Source organism: Oculina patagonica, chromosome 13, assembly GCF_052425735.1.
Source record: "Oculina patagonica isolate OP01 chromosome 13, crgOcupat, whole genome shotgun sequence".
NCBI lineage: Eukaryota > Metazoa > Cnidaria > Anthozoa > Scleractinia > Oculinidae > Oculina > Oculina patagonica.
In genome coordinates this window covers 3,287,193-3,302,913 of record NC_135770.1, presented here as the reverse complement: position 1 = coordinate 3,302,913, position 15,721 = coordinate 3,287,193, and the positions used below count along the sequence as shown (strand labels likewise).

Sequence of the window (15,721 nt, the reverse complement as noted above, 5' to 3'; positions counted from 1 at the left end):
CGCAAAACATCTCTGAAAACCCTCCATGGAACGAAGACCTGACACCACGCTGTCATGTCCGAGAACGCATCGCACTGAGCCTGACAAGAGCTAGTAATCGCTGACCACCAGGACAGCTGACTACCCACTCGTTGTGGTTAACTTGGTTAAATTGCTTTATTTAACTTGGTTAAATCGCATTTAACCTCATTTTACCTTCGAAACTCAAGTGAAACTTGCTTGTTTTACATATTAAAAGCAAGTCTTAAAGGCATTTTTAGTAAAGATTGTTTAGGTATGACAATTATCGGTAGCTGGAATTTCCAGGGAGTGGGGGCTTCAAATCAAAAGAACAACACTGATAAAAAAATTATTACTTTTCTTTTGTTTTTAGGACTGAGAACGTCATATAACCAGCTAGTGGGTAAAGTTCATATACCTTGATGGCTAAAAAATATGGAAAGTGCAGCGAGAGTTTAACTCAAACTGCCAATCAGGAAGAACATGCATCAAGTGAAACAATTCAAACAAGTGAGAAGCCTTTTGAATGTAACCAGTGTGGCAAGTGTTTCAGTCAGGCAGGAACTTTAAAGCAACATAAAAGAACACACACAGGAGAGAAGCCTTTTGAATGTAACCAGTGTGGCAAGTGTTTCAGTCAGGCAGGAAATTTAAAGCAACATAAAAGAAAGCACACAGGAGAAATGCCCTATGAATGTAACCAGTTTGGGAAGTGTTTTAGTGTGGCAGGGCATTTAAAGCGACATAAGAGAACACACACAGGAGAGAAGCCCTTTGAATGTAACCAGTGTGACAAGTGTTTTAGTGTGGCAGGGCATTTAAAGCGACATAAGAGAACACACACAGGAGAGAAGCCTTTTGAATGTAACCAGTGTGACAAGTGTTTTAGTGAGGCAGGGCATTTAAAGCGACATAAGAGAACACATACAGGAGAGAAACCCTTTGAATGTAACCAGTGTGGCAAGTGTTTTAATGTGGCCTGGAATTTAAAGCAACATAAAAGAACACTCACAAGAGAAACGCCCTATGAATGTAACCAGTGTGGCAAGTATTTTAATCAGGCAGGGAATTTAAAGCAACATAACAGAACTCACACAGGAGTGAAGCCTTTTGAGTGTAACCAGTGTGGCAAGTGTTTTAGTCACAGGCCCGTAGGCTGGTTTTTGCCCGGGTAGGTTCGTTTTCTTTTAGAACGGACCATTAGTTACCAGTGTCCCACTAATTTAAAAAAAAAAATACCGTTACTGAAGAAGATTTTCCAGTTGTAGTCGACGGGGGTGAAGGTGGGCGTAACAGTTGACTACCGTGTCTAGCTCCACGGGGGTATCGTAGTGAATGTGCAGAAGCGCAAGGTTGGACAACCTTTCTTTTCCCATTGACGCTCGCATGTAGTTATTCAGTCGTCGCAACGCGCTTGCACTTCGTTCACATTCGCATGATGTTACTGGTATGGCGCAGGCAATTTTTAGAAGAATTCTGATGTTTGGAAAGAGGTCATCATCACAATCTTTGATTGCCACTGCAGGTGAAGCTGGCCTTAATTCCGGTTCCATCGCCAGGTATCGACCTCTCCATCGCATAAGCTCCATTTCAAACATTTCAGGGAATGGGAGATCATCATTGTACTTGTTAACAGCTGCTTCAAGATTAACATTCTTTGAACAGAGAACACTTGGTACGAGACCAAGCAGTGACGCGGCAACGGTCGCCGAAGGTGAAAACTGCTCATTGATGCACATGATGATGTGATCAAGGAGAGGAATTGCCACGTTTCGTTGGAAATAAATTTTAGGATTTTGAGCCTCGGTATTGGAACGATGCTGTTGTCTCGACGTAATTCGAGGCATTTCGGCAGCAGTGCCCACCTTTTCTGCCATTGCAACACTTTGAGTGTAAACAGCTGAAAAGGTTTTGTCACAATCTTCCCTTTGTTTTCGGTAGAAACTAGCAACTTCTGTGATCATGCCATGGGCCTCCACAATGTCAAGCGCTGTTCTCTGTAGCTTAACCGTGATTCCAGCCAGGTGCGACAAATATTGGTACACTGCCATAAACACGACAATGAACTCAAAGGACGTAATACTTGCCAAAATTTGTTGGGCTTCATTACGGTTTGCTGGGTCCCAGTCGGCATACATGTCACCATACTTATCAAGGTGACGTTTGAATCCAATCATTTCGAGAGCTTCTGCAATGAAAACAAAAGCTTGGTAGAAATGCTGATAAGCAGTGTGCCGTTCTGCCCATCTTGTCTTGCACAGATCCAACAGAGGTTTTCTCTTTGTTTCGTTAACAACGTTGTGCTTGACAATGAGCTCAAGAAGACCACTTCTCTTAGGGCTTTTAAGAAAGAAGCGACAGCAATTTTTCAAAGAGGGGAATACACGAGAAACGTTTGAAAATTAGTCGATATTGTTGAAAATCAATACAAATAACGTCAGTATGTTTTTATTTTTATTTTATTATGCGCGTAGGCCATATGTATGCTGTACCATTCAGACCGGACCTTTAATGCTGTACCATTCAGGCCGGACCTTTTCAGGCGGTGGGGGGGGGGGGGTTCGTCTGAACCCCCCGAACCCCCCCAGCCTACGGGCTTGAGTCAGGCAGGAACTTTAAAGCAACATAAAAGAACACACACAGGAGAGAAGCCCTTTTGAATGTAACCAGTGTGGCAAGTGTTTTATCCAGGCAGGAAATTTAAACAAACATAAAAGAACTCACACAGGAGAGAAGCTTTTTAATTCTTCAGAATACGTAACAACGTGTGACAAGCCTTTTGAAGTTAATCAGCATGACGAGTTGTACAATGGGAAAGAGATCCTTAAGCAAGATAAAGCAACGTGCAGCACAGGAACAACTTGTAGGACTGAGAAGCATGAAAATGCCTTCAGCATCACTGAACTTTTAAGTGACTTAAAAGAGATCAGACAAGAAAAAACATAAAATTACTGAGCGTCATCTAATCAGTATTTTCACATAGTGACCACTTTAAACTGAATTTTTAATAATTATCTAGCGAAATCTCTTTAAAAACCTCACAGACCCCTCTTCCCTTATGGTTGTATCGGCAGTGTATACCAATATTCAATAGGCTATTGCGTAAATATTTTTTCGTATTTCTTTCTGTTATCTGACGACCGTAAAAAGACAGTTATTTATTATATAAACATCAGTGAAATACCAGGAAATCTTTCGCGCGAAAAAATCATATCTTCACACGTGAAAATAACATGTTATTTTCACATGTGAAGATATCGATTTCGAAACATTTTCTGACAAGTTTGCCCTGTTTCAATCTTGAATGAGTCAAAGTAAATCGATATTAAGTCGAAACATCTTCGGATCTTCCTCGGCAATCTTCGGCAATCTTCGGATATCTTCGGAAATTTTCGGAAAAGTTCGGAAAATGTTCGGAAACATTCGTACGACCTTCGGACAACATTTTGCAAATCTTCGGAAATCTTCGGAAAATGGTCGGCAATCTTCGGAAAATCGTCAAAAACATCGTAATTAGTAGGTTTATATAATAAACAGAATATTACATGGTTGCTTGAAGATATGAAATTTATCTTCTCGTGTTCAAATCGATATCCCACTCGTTCGCTGCGCTCACTCGTGAGATATCGATTCGAACACTCGAAGATAAATTTCATATCTCCGCGCAACCATGTAATATCCTCTATGTATTACTTTGCAGATTTTGAACTGCAGACTACATACTACATACTACTAAAGGGAATAAAGTTTGAAACTGATAGCCTGTTAAATATTGGTATACGCTGATACAGTGGTGACAAGATTTTCCTTGCTCAGTCCCCCGAGGGGGAGCGGGTTCTCCCATAAATTTCGGATAGGGGTGTGCCATCAAGGTTCTTAAACCCTTACCCTTTTTATAGATAAAGAAAGTGAAAATTGATACCCTTTTTAAGGCCCAAAACCGAAAAATGACGCCCTATTCAAGGGAAGGAGAAGCATTCCGTGACGACCCGAATAGCGGCTAACTGCGCACGACCAAATGCAAATCTTTATAAAATCGCTTTACTAATACTTGAACGGGTAGTTCAGTTTTAAGATACCTTTTTTTCGTTTATCTGGGTGTTTATTAAAGCTGATAGAATATGGGTACCCTATCTAAGGATTACACTAGGAACAAAATGCCAAAAGGACCAAAAATGATATCCTATTTAAGGACTGAGAACCTCAAAAAACCATACCCTATCGGGCGGCACATACCTATATAGTCCATATATGGGAGTACCCCTCCCCCCCTCTGGGCTCAGTCCCAGCTCCTGCTCGGATATCCTTACCAGTAGACCCAGACCCTCCTCTTGCCTCTATTTCCTTACTTTTCTTGGCAGTGAATGTTTCCTTGTTCCCAGTACTTGCCTTCCTTCTCCAAGAATTTCACGGAACCTGTAATAAGAATGTTAAGTGAGAAAAAATTGTTGATGATTCACCCTCTATCCAAGTTTTCCAGACTCCACTTCATCCCCTCCCCCCTCCTACTACCTACACCCACAGGAAATGCCCAAACAACATTAGTCTGGGGACAGGAGTGTGAAATTTTTATGAAACAACCTATAGCTAATAGCATGCATCACAGGCCAGAGGGAGGGGGACAATGTCTCTTTGTGGTATTATAACATATAACTTATCTGATGATCATGGTACAAGCGAGCTAGATAGGTACCCTATCTAAGGATTACACCAGGAACAAAATGCCAAAAGGACCAAAAATGATACCCTATTTAAGGACTGAGAACCTCAAAAACCATACCCTATCGGGCGGCACATACCTATATAGCCCATATATGGGAGTACCCCTCCCCCCCCTCTGGGTTCAGTCCCAGCTCCTGCTCGGATATCCTTACCAGTAGACCCAGACCCTCCTCTTGCCTCTATTTCCTTACTTTTCTTGGCAGTGAATGTTTTCTTGTTCCCAGTATTTGGCTTCCTTCTCCAAGAATTTCACGAACCTGTAATAAGAATGTTAAGTGAGAATAAATAAAATTGTTGGAGATTCACCCTCTATCCCAGTTTTCCAGACTCCACTTCACCCCCTCCCCCCTCCTACAACCTGAACCCACAGGAAATTCCCAAACACCAGTAGTCTGGGGACTGATGATGGTACAAGGGAGCTTTTACATTATTTTCTAAAATGGGAATTTTTTCGTGTTACTGTAAAGAAGTGAGGAGGGCGGGGGGGGGGGGAGGCTAAAGCCCCCTAGCGCCTCCCTCTCTGCAGTCTCTGATCAGGAAAAGGAACTGAATAAGTACTAAAACTTGTTTTCTTTGCATAACGGTTAGTGAGAATATTTATTATTATGTCGAAAATAATATGCAGGTCACTACCTTTCTGTTAGTTATTTTCGTGGGACTTTTCAAACAATTGTGAAATTTAAGACCCACGAAAAGTTATTGTTAACCTTTTTTAATGTAGGTATTTGTTTTTTATGCTTTTCACTTATTTTTGGCCAAATAATAAAAATTTAGTCCTGCGAAATATGCCCATTCCATTCTCTCAAAATTAAGTTCCCACGAAAATTACAAACAATAACAAGCTGGTAATTAAGGAATGCTAGGAAAAGTAAGTGAACACTGTAACAGCGCACTACAGTATTTCCTGACAGTAATACAAATAATGTTGAGTTTTTGTTTTGCAATTGATCATGGCACCTTTGTGGGCACCTGCTACGCAGGATAATGTCAGTACAGAAGGTTGTTTGAATAAAATCTGTTTAATGTTGTATAGTGTTTTGTTTTGGTTTCCTGGTTTTTTTTGTTATTCTGGTTTTCATTTTACAGTAAGAGGGCTTTTTTATCTAAATGTACACGACTTTGGTAGTTTGGTAACTGAAAAAGAGATGTTCACTCCTCTAAGACAAAATAGGATAAACACAGTTGCATGAATCCCGATAACTTGAAACTCCCTGCGCTAGTTTTTCGATGAGGAAGTAATGTGAAGTTTACATTCAAGCCTGGCCTTTAAGTCAGGAGCTTATCCAACTCTCCCATGGATGAGATTCTAGTCCATATGCATCACAAGGCTATTCCCCTGCAAAAAATTACATACCTGGATTTACACACCTGGGTGGAAAGAGGCACTGTGGAGCAAAGTGTCTTACCCAAGAATGCAGTGCAGTGACCTCGCCCAGAGCTCTAACCTGGAACGCTCAATCCAGAGTCCGGGGGCTACTTGAAGAGGTTTGATATGGGGAGGCTCCGCCCTGAGGTCTAACCCCTTACCCTTTTATATACCATATTTTTTGACAGAAAAGGTACCCCTTTCGTATACCTTTCATTGAAAAAAAAGTTACCCCTTTCACATACCTAAATGACACGACATTTACCTAAAACAGGAAGTCTTATTCTCATTTCTATGTATCTTTTAATAAACTAAAATGATACAGCCATAAGGTGCGTCTGTTTTGAGATATTGTTATTAAAGGCCTCTTTAAATGCCTAAATGACAGATTTCCCTACCCTTTCACATACCTAAACTTGTGAAATTCCTACCCTTTTATATACCTGAAGGGTGAAAAAGGTACCCCTTTCAAGCAGAGCCTCCCCGTATAGGCCATCATAGGGAGTGTCCCCCCCCCCCCGGGTCCAGAGTCCACAGAGGCAGAAATGTTTGTGTTTAGTATACTCCCATGTATGCAAAATGGCTGAAATCAGAGTGCATGTTAAAATTATTTACAGTGAAACGAACTCAACCGGGGCCACCCAACGTTTTTTAGCCAATCACAAGACAAGTTTTAAACAAAAGAATTGGAATTCCTTGGTCAGGGGACCAATCACAGTGAAGGGCAATTTTAACTCTTCGCTTGACTGAATACGATGCGAAGGCACGCTAAAGTTTTTTTTTTACGGCAAAAAATATAATTTTGTTCATTTTGTTTACGGTTAAGGCGAAAGTCTGCCGGTAATTTAGAACACTGGACGGAATCAGTTTACCGAATGACGGCCGGGAATTTTGAAGACTGAACGGACTCAACGAAAATAGCACGGCCTGCGCCTGGAATGAAGACAAAACGGACTCGACAAAAATTTATTTACCGAATTGACACCGGCTGAAACTGTGAAGACGAAACGACTTTTCCTGACTTTTCCTCAAACCAGTATATATGGAATTTGCCGAAGCGAATCAACACCGGTCAGCAAAGAGATAAACTCAGTGTATTACATTCAGTGATATATATACAGTGATACAGTGATGAAAAGAACATTGTACCTAATGAACAATTTACAACGGCGAACATTTCAAACCATAAATATTCATCGCCGGATAAAACTCAACAACACGTGCAGAAACGTGACAGGTTCACGCATACCAGTTAGCGGCTGTAATTAATTTGGTAAATTTATATTTACGTTGAGCCCGTTTAGTGTTCAAAAATGTCGGCCGCAAATTCGAGGAAAACTGACATAAGCTTTCGTCTTCGACATTCCCGGCCGTGTTTTGGAAAATGTGTGGCATATCGTAAGTTTTATAGCCGATCATGCTTTGGTAAATTTTTTATTTACGTTGCGTCCGTTCAGTCTTCAAAACTCCCGGCCGTAATATTCGATTAAGAATTATCCAAGCTTTCGTCTTCGACATTCCAAGCCGTCTTTCGGAAAATATTGAGCTGGCCGTGAATCGGCCGGTAAATTTATTTCGCTACGTTCATCACTTCGTTCAGTCTTTCGAAGTCTTCAAAATTGCTCGCCGTAATTCGGTGATACGCTCCTTTCAGTCTTCAAAAATATTCGCGGCCGTAATTCGGTAAACGTATTTACGTTGATTCCGTCCAGTGTTCCAAATTACTGGCAGACTTTCGCCTTAACCGTAAACGAAATGAACAAAATTATATTTTCGCCGTAAAAACAACACTTCAGCGTGCCTTCGCATCGTATTCAGTCAAGCGAAGAGTTAAAATTGCCCTTCACTGTGATTGGTCCCCTGACCAAGGAACTCCAATTCTTTTGTTTAAAACTTGTCTTGTGATTGGCTAAAAAACGTTGGGTGGCCCCGGTTGAGTTCGTTTCACTGTAATACACTTCCTTCATTTTTTCCTTTGTTTGTTTCTTTTTGAAGAGTTCAGCTTTCGATCGTTTCATTCCAATGTTCCGTCAGTCCTGTCCACAGTTTTGTATTGTTTCCGTTTCTGGTTGTGGCGAGTAGACTGGGCCCTAGTACTTCAATGGCCGCTTCCAGATCTTAGTTCAGATCCATCGCGTCGAAGTGTTTTGCAGGTTACTTATGGACTGTTTTGCTTCAGTAGAGGTAAGAAAAAGTGGAAATATCGTGTTTAATGGACAGTAGAGTAATAATTATCTAAATCTGCGGTGATTCGTCTTTGAATCATGCTGAAATGAGTAGAAAAAACAGGACTCACTTATATTTTTCATTGTGTCTAGATACCCGGCAGCCGGGAAGTGTTTTCAAAATACTACATACCCGGCAGTCTGAAATTATTCTAGAATTTTCACGGAAAAACCAATCCAATCCTCCTCAAAACTATAGATCTTTGCTTAGAAATGCCAAGCGATTTCAATTATAGTTTTGGCTTTGTGTTTGAGGAAATTTTCGAGCTTGGGCATACTACAAAATCTTGATTCTTCGACACTTAGAAAAAATTCGTACTCTGACTCCGGTGTCAACTCTTATAAAATAATTTCTACAAAAACTGAAGATTAAAACCCTGCGAGAGTATTCGATATTTGCTGAGAAATGCGAAGCGATTCTAAATAATGTTTTGCTTTTGTTGTGGACGAATTCTCTTGGCTTCGGCGTACTATAAAATCCTCGACTCACGGGCACGGTTGTTCAAAAGACTAGATACCCGGCAGTCAAAAATTCATGAATAATCAATACATTCAATATCCACAAAAATGATCATTGAAACCTAGCTCCACACCGGAAGTTACATCGGTGGCGGACTTTCGTCACCGAACGCTCAAGTGTTTTGTAGCTATTTTGTACTACTTTGCCGAGGCAATTGTTGAATTGAGGCCTTAAGTTGGAAAATCGCTTGGTATTTCTACACCGACATCTCAGCAGGTTCAAATGGAAATTTTGATGGAAAAACGGGAAGCATTTTTGACTGCCGGGTATGTAGTCTTTGAAAAATCGTGCCCGTGAGTCACATAAAGTTCGTACAATTTGTGCAAAACTAAACTGACATTGTAAAAACTCGCTTGGTATTTCCGACCGAAAATTGAAATACTGAAATACTCTCGGGAGCCGGGAGCTAGGTTTCAATGATCATTTTTGTGGATATTGAATGTATTGATTATTCATGAATTTTTGACTGCCGGGTATCTAGTCTTTTGAACAACCGTGCCCGTGAGTCGAGGATTTCTTGTACGCCGAAGCCAAGAGAATTCGTCCACAACAAAAGCAAAACATTATTTAGAATCGCTTCGCATTTCTCAGCAAATATCGAATACTCTCGCAGGGTTTCAACTTCAGTTTTTGTAGAAATTATTTTATAAGAGTTGACACCGGAGTCAGAGTACGAATTTTTTCTAAGTGTCGAAGAATCAAGATTTTGTAGTATGCCCAAGCTCGAAAATTTCCTCAAACACAAAGCCAAAACTATAATTGAAATCGCTTGGCATTTCTAAGCAAAGATCTATAGTTTTGAGGAGGATTGGATTGGTTTTTCCGTGAAAATTCTAGAATAATTTCAGACTTCCGGGTATGTAGTATTTTGAAAACACTTCCGGCTGCCGGGTATCTAGACACAATGTATATTTTTAGCCCGGGTTTTAGCCAGAAGCTTCTGTTTTAGCCTAATTGTTACTGAAGAATCTGTTTGCTACAAAGGTCGTCTTGCTGGGTTCAAGAAGCTGAAAAATACGATAAAATAACTACACTATTGATAATCTTAGGCATTGAAAGGGATAACAACATAGATCTGCAAACTCGTGACAAATTAATAGCCCAATCACTTGTAGCCTGTGTAGCAGCCGCCTGTGTTTAATTTTTGGGCGCGCATGTGGGAAGGCAAGTAATGGCCTCGTGAGAGAAAAAGAGAGAAGTTACCTGTCTGAACACTCACCGAAATGCATTAGTACCCATTCTTAGAAAGAGCATGGTTTGTCAAAATTTTGATTTGCTGTGAATGCCCTGAAAGATTATAATCAGTGACTTTACAAAAGAAATCTGTCTGTTATCAGAATATAAAAGAGTTAATTCTGTTTGCCATAATCTGAAGTGTTGTTAACATATATGTGCAATTGCATGACTGCAAAAGGGCTTTTAACGTCCTACTTGCAGGAAGTTTTAATGGGTCCGGATAATCTGCGAGCCAGCGAGCCATGCGAGCTATTTCGGTTAGCCTAAATAGCACATTGGTTAGCCTAAAAGTCCTTGAAGTCCATTTTTCCTTGAAAAGTCCTTGAATTTATGTGTAAGTCCTTGAAAAGTCCGAATTTTCTTCAGTTTGAATGTAGTGGGGTCGAAAGAGAATTGCTTTACATAGATTTTGGTATTCTTTTCCTGTGTAAAGCAGCTTCAAACACAGAAAAAGGCGGGTGTAAACAATCATGCAACTATGATTCACACACAGATATTGCTGTGGACAGGCTTAAGTCATGACAACAAATGCAGGCCAGCTAGTTGCATCAGAGTGTTAGCTTATTTAATAAAAATACTCTTCAAGAACCACAAGGCCCTGGTGTTTGGGGAATGTGGGAAGGGAGGATAGTCAATTTTCACCTTGCCTTGTGCATCACGATATATAATTTCTTGCAAATAACATGACAGAATATGTGGTTCCAGCAAATATCCATACCCATCCCACAGAAAGAAAGTGGTGGAAATTCCTAGTGGCTGGGGGTCTAAAAAGGCAAAATTTTTAACAAGAGTATGACGCGCAGCTAGAATTTCCAGGGGGTGGGGGCTTCAAACCAAAAGAACAACACACTGATATTACTTTCATTTTGTTTTTAGGTCTGAGTCCGAATGACATATTACCAGCTAGTGGGTAAAGTTCACTTACCTTGATGGCTAAAGATAACACAAAGTGTAGCAAGAGTTTTACTCTTGAAAACTGGCCACCAGGAAGTACATGCATTGAGTAAAAGAACTCACTCAGCAAATAAGCCTTTTGAATGTAACCAGTGTGGCAAGTGTTTTAGTCATTCAGGAGATTTAATGCAAGATAAAAGAACACACTCAGGAGAGAAGCCTTTTGAATGTAACCAGTGTGGCAGGTGTTTTAATAGTTCAGGACATTTAAGGCAACATGAAAGAACACACACAGGAGAGAAGCCTTTTGAATGTAACCAGTGTGGCAAGCGTTTTAGTCATTCAGGAGATTTAAGGCGACATAAAAGAACACACTCAGGAGAGAAGCCTTTTGAATGTAACCAGTGTGGCAAGTGTTTTAATAGTTCAGGACATTTAAGGCAACATGAAAGAACACACACAGGAGAGAAGCCTTTTGAATGTAACCAGTGTGGCAAGCGTTTTAGTCAGGCAGCACATTTAAAGCAACACAAAAGAATGCACACAGGAGAGAAGCCTTTTAAATGTAACCAGTGTGGCAAGCGTTTTAGTCAGACAGGACATTTAAAGCAACACAAAAGAACACACACAGGAGAGAAGCCTTTTAAATGTAACCAGTGTGGCAAGTGTTTTAGTCTGGCAGGACATTTAAAGCAGCATAAAAGAACACACACAGGAGAGAAGCCTTTTGAGTGTAACCAGTGTGGCAAGTGTTTTAATCGTTCAGGAGTTTTAAGGCGACATAAAAGAACACACTCAGGAGAGAGGCCTTTTGCGTGTAACCAGTGTGGCAAGTGTTTTAGTCATTCAGGAGATTTAAGGCGACATAAAAGAACACACTCAGGAGAGAAGCCTTTTGAATGTAACCAGTGTGGCAAGTGTTTTAATAGTTCAGGAGATTTAATGCGACATAAAAGAACGCACTCAGGAGAGAAGCCTTTTGAATGTAACCAGTGTAACACATGTTTCAGTCGTTCAGAAAGTTTAAGGCAACATAAAAGAATTCACACAGGAGAGAAGCCTTTTGAATGTAACCAGTGTGGCAAGTGTTTTAATCGGGCAGAAAATTTAAAGCAACATGAAAGAACACACACAGGAGAGAAGCGTTTTGGATGTAACCAGTGTGGCAAGTGTTTTAGTCAGGCAGGACATTTAAAGAGACATAATAGAACTCACACAGGGGAGAAGCCTGCTTATTTTGCAGAAAACGTAACAATGCATATTAATATACAGAAAGGTGACAAGCCTTTTGAAGATAATCAGCATGGCCAGTTTGTCAATGGGAAAGAGGTCCGAAAGGAAGATAAAGCAATGTGTAGCACAGGAACACCTTGTAGGACTAAGAAGCATGAAAATTCCTTAAGCATTGCTGAACTTTTGAGTGACTTGAAAGAAATCAAACAAGAAAAAACATAAAATTATTTTTTTAATAGCTATATATCAAGGGAATCTCAAAACACCTATTAATATGCACCTTTTATACAGAGCAGCTTTTATCAGGTGTATCAGTCATGTAGCATTGAATCACAGGGTTATTCCAAAAAATTCAGATCCCTCTTCCCTAATTGTGGCAAGATTTTCCTTGCTCAATCCCAGTTCCTGCTCGATATCCTTACCAATAAACCCCCCTCCTTGTGCCAGGATTTCCATAATTTCTTTTGAGCCTGAAAATTAATGTTACCAAGTTATCGGGCATATTCTCCACGAATTTTATGGAACCTGTGATAAGAATTTTGTTAACCTAGAATATACAGAGTAAGACATTTTTAGTTTGAAAAAAATTGTCTTTTTTAAATAAAAGGAAGACCTAAATTTTTCAAAAGGAAAACATTGAAGTTATGGTTAGATATACACCCTCTATCCCAGGCTTTCAGATGTCACATCTGACATCTCCCTCTGCCATTTGTCTGGGGAGTGTGAATCCCAGGCCAGAGGAAGGGCGACTCCCATAAAAAAAATGACAAGAACAATGTCTGCTTCTGGTATAACATATATTTTATCTTATATGGTACATTTTGATAAGGCTGCAAATAATTTTTTTCTTGAAAGGAAATGTGTCCGACTAAGTTACCATTTCAATCAGACAAAACAGAAGTGTGGTTACAGTATTACAGTACTGCTCGATATGTTAACCTGTTTATCTAATGCGTTTTTAACGCAGAACATTTGTGTGTGTTCACTGGAAAGCAAAAATAAAGTTGTCCGGACATTCTGTCCGACCACAGTTGGAATTTCATTGGACATTGGTAAATTGTGGTCGGCCAGTGTCCAATGTCTGACTGTTATTTGCAGGCTTGTTTTGATGATAAAAAATTGCGGCTGGATTGGTAGCTTTTACACTATTTTTGTGTATATCTGAAATAAGACCATTAGGGTTTTTCTAGTCCTAAGATAAGGCGTGAACATGTTGTGTTTTATTTTGGAATCAATGCTTCCAAGGAAAAAAATGTTCGTGCCAGGACTGACTAAGACAAGTCACTGGTAGCTTATTTTTTTTTTTTTTTTTTTTTTTTTTTTTTCCCTCAAAAATCCCTTTCCCGCCGGCGGCAAAACCCAAAATTTGTTTTACACACTCAATTAAAACTCTCAAGATTTCCAGTGATCATCAGGTCGTCAATATATAAATTTATGTAGTTCCCTACTACTTATAGTATGTAATTATGGTATGCTAGGAGAAGTTAGTGAACAGAGTACACTGCAGTATTTCCTGACAGTGATACAAATAATGTTGAGTTTTTGTTTTGCAATTGATCATGACACGTTTGTGAGTAGGAGCCTGTGGCAACTATAGCAACGGTTGTCAGTGTAGAAGGCTGTTAGAATAAAATCTGTTTAATGTTGTATAGTGTTCTGTTTTGGTTTCCTGGTTTTTCCTGTGTTCGTTTAGTTTTTTATTTTACAATAAGAGGGTTTTTTTATCTAATTGTACATGACTTATGGTACCTATAAAAAAGAGATGTTTACTCTTCTAAGACAAAATGGAATAATTACAGTTGAACGCTGTTAACTTAAAACTCCGGCTAGTTCTTTTGATGAGGAAGAAAAGTAAAGACTGCATTCAAGCCTGGCCCATAACTCAGGAGCTTATCCAGGTTTTGTGGCATCCAGGAGAAGTATTTGAATCTCCCATGAATGGGATTCTAGTCCATCGCGTGGCTACCCCCAACATTAAATTACCCATTTTATACAGCTGGGTGGAAAGAGGCACTGTGGGGGAAAGTGTCTTACCCAAGAATGCAGTGCAGTGACCTCGCCCAGAGCTCTAACCTGGACTGCTTGTTCCAGAGTCCGGGGGGGGGGAAGCACTTGAAAAGGTTTGATACATGAGGCAGTAAAGTCTATTGCGGGGCTACTTCTTCATTTTTTGCCATCCACGCCTTCTTTTGTTTTTGCTGTGTTACTGAAATGCCCCTTCACTGTTTTAAGAGGTTATTTTTATATTTCACTGAATTTGTTGGTCATTTCCCATGCCTAAACTTGACTAAGATCCGTGACACAGTCCTTTAAAATAATGATATCTTGCGCATGCACAATTTTGCCGGATTGACACTTTCGTTACCAGGAGTTCAAAGGGTTTCTAAAACATTTTTAAACAAAAGTAATTATCATATAGATAGTTTGCCAAACTGCGGTATACCCACACCGTCTGCAAATATGTATTTCTAGTTTCGAGAATGAAAGAAAAACCGCGCAACAGGGAATACGAACACAGACAAGTTGCTTTTTCTTCGGGTGAACCTTGATGGCTCTTAAAGTGACTCGATAACGTGACTGTCGTTCAAAATTGATGGGTGCACTAATAAAAGGCCTCTTCATCGTCATTAACTCTTTTTTGCTTTATAGATTTAATTCATGTGAAAAAAAGATAGCTTTCATATCAACCTGATTATTTGCTCTTCGACGCTGCACTCTTTGTAAAGAAACACTTAAACATCCCAGGCAGTGCATTATTATTTATAAGCCTGCGCAGCAAGCTCTCCGGAGGGCTGGGGGGAAAGCTTGCCCCGCAGGCTACATTTATTATTGATTTTATAAAATAAAACTCAAAATAGAAATATTACTGTATATAGAAATAACCGTAATAAAATAAAAAAAAATTGTCTTGCAACAATATATTTAATAAGACTTTCAAGAGAATATTGCTTGTGCTGTTGCAGCGGTGACAATTATCATAGATATTTTTGGTTGACAATTATCATATATATTGGTTTTCATAAATATTGGTTTCCAGGCAAGTCTAGCAAGTCTCCTAATATGTCTTTTTTCTGCGGGAATAAAAGAAACTCACCGACCCCTCTTCACCAAAAACGAAAAGAAATAAAGAGATTTTTACACACTTATTAGCTTTTGTCCGCTACTTCGAATTGCTTCGCGTTCATACCGTGGTTTCGAGCCGCACGCCCTGATCACGTGCAAGTCCAAGGTTTAATCTGTTATTGTCCTAGGGAGCTGGGAGTTAGTGGGTTTTGATCGTCATAGCGAGTAATACAGTTTGGGGGGGGGGGGGGGGGGGGGGGGGGGGTTGGGGCCCCCCCCCAAAAAAAAAAAAAAAAAATAAAAAAAAAAAAAAAAAAAAAAAAAAAAAAAAAAAAAAAAAAAAAATACTCCTAGAAAAAAAAACAAAAAAAACCACCCCACAAAAAATGGAGAAAAAAAAAAAAAAAAAAAAAACAGACCGCTTCAACCCCCCTTAAAGGTTCGAAAAAAATCAATTTTTTT

At 39.7% G+C, this 15,721-nt stretch overlaps 1 pseudogene across 1 annotated transcript in view; it reads left to right on the top strand.

Moving 5' to 3' along the window:
* The window catches only part of LOC144635984 (uncharacterized), a 42,497-nt pseudogene extending 29,012 nt beyond the window's left edge, over positions 1–13,485 (top strand). Inside the window, exons 3-5 of the transcript XR_013567446.1 lie at positions 374–1,159; positions 2,603–2,757; positions 11,099–13,485. The product of XR_013567446.1 is annotated as an uncharacterized LOC144635984 (transcript). The remainder of the gene's footprint in view (positions 1–373; positions 1,160–2,602; positions 2,758–11,098) is intronic.
* The last annotated feature ends 2,236 nt before the right edge of the window (positions 13,486–15,721 follow it).